General features: G+C 58.8%; 1 non-coding gene across 1 annotated transcript; it reads left to right on the top strand.

The window, feature by feature from the left end:
- Positions 1-799: 799 nt before the first annotated feature.
- TRNAA-CGC (transfer RNA alanine (anticodon CGC)) lies at positions 800-871 on the top strand. The gene has a single exon. It is a non-coding gene; the product is annotated as a tRNA-Ala (tRNA).
- Positions 872-1,694: the final 823 nt, after the last annotated feature.

Genomic DNA, 1,694 nt, shown 5'->3' with positions numbered 1-1,694 from the left:
CTGAGACCAGGTGCAGGCAGGGAGGAACAGAACAGAACAGCCAAACCCAAGGCAGCACATGCCACCCCAGCGCAAGTAGAGGGGACAAAGCACCCCAGAGAGGCCCCGGCACGACACAAGCAAGCACCAAAGGACAGGAACCAGGTGCAGCTCAAACGCCGACCAACCCCACAGGAGCCAGGAAGCGGAGGCGAAGAACCAGGACACACCATCGGAACAAGGCCACAACAGCCAGCCCACAGCAGAGACAAAGGCACCCAAGGAGAAGGCAGCCCACGCCAACCCCGGAGGGGAAAACCCCAAGCCCGAGCGGCCAAGAGCAGGGGCACAACCCGAAGAAGGGAGCCAAAGCAAGAAGCCCCACGACACGCCCGCCCCCAGAGAACAGACAAGAACCGGGGCGGGCAGGCGGCAAGGCAGCAGGCCTGGAACAGAAAAGTTACCCTACAGACCAAATAGAGGAGCACAGGAACCCAGCGCCCGACCGACCAGCACCCACCAGACACCCACGCACCGCGGGAGGGGGGGGCAGCAGAGAACACCAGCGCGTCTGAGCACCACAAGCACACAGTAGCACCCGCCACTGAGCACACACAGGAAGCAAGCAGCGCAGGCACCTGTGGCAGCAGCACGACCACCCAAAAAAGAAGCGGGGACGAAGCACAGCGCCGAACACATGCACCCCAGGAGACCATGACGCCGAAACACGGCACAGCCAGAAGGACAGCCAGCCCCCACGTCCAGGAAGAGTCCACGAGACACCCAGAAGAAGAAAAGGGGGCGAATCATTTGCAGTCGAGGGGATGTAGCTCAGTGGCAGAGCGCACGCATCGCAAGCATGAGGTCCCGGGTTCAATCCCCGGCATCTCCAGAAGTCTCTGTACAGTGTCTTGCCATGTCCCAGAAGGCTAGTCCGCCATCTCGTAATGTCCAGAAGAAAAAGGGGGGAAACATCAGGAGCGGGGGCCAACAACACAACAAGGCCCCAACCGCAACGTGAGAAAAACAGAAACACCATCAGTACAGGAAGTAGACACCCCAGCGCCCCATGCCATAAAAGCAGCAAAAAGGACATGCCAGGGAAAGGCGGAGGCACCTTGCCCAGGACACACCCAATAGGAAAGGAGCGGCAGCCCCAGCACATGACACAGGCGGCCAAACGAAACGCATGAAAGGATCAAAACCCTGCCTACATACATATACACACACATAGTCACAGGAGGCACGAGGCTGGCGTACCAGTACCCATGCCCACAGCCCCGACCCCCAAAAAGCATGCCGCGGCACCCAGCAGAACAACCTTATGGCCACAAGGAGCAGGTGGCCCTCGGTGAGGGAAGGCGAGCAAATGCCCAGTGTTACACGGGGAAGAGCTGCCGCTGGGGACCGAACACCGAGCCCGGTGCACAGGAGACAGTCGCTCTGGCCGCCATGCTACATCTCACCATGTAGCGCGACCCCGACCCGAACAAAAAACAGGTTTCATGAATTGAAAACATGCCACAGTAGGACCCAGAGACAGCAATTTGCAGAAACGAAACCCTGCCCCTCGAGAACCTCAGCCCCCACAGGATACAGCACAGTGAGCCAAAGGTCCCGGAGAGCAGAACCAGCCCCGAAACCCAGGCAGCCCAAGAGTAATTATATACATCATTTAGCATATACAAGGAATAAATGAGTCGGAACCCGACATT

The sequence above is a fragment of the Lissotriton vulgaris genome, chromosome 1_1 (genome assembly GCF_964263255.1).
Source record: "Lissotriton vulgaris chromosome 1_1, aLisVul1.2, whole genome shotgun sequence".
Classification (NCBI taxonomy): domain Eukaryota; kingdom Metazoa; phylum Chordata; class Amphibia; order Caudata; family Salamandridae; genus Lissotriton; species Lissotriton vulgaris.
The sequence above is the reverse complement of the archived record's forward strand: the minus strand, read 5'-3'. Positions and strand labels throughout refer to the sequence as shown.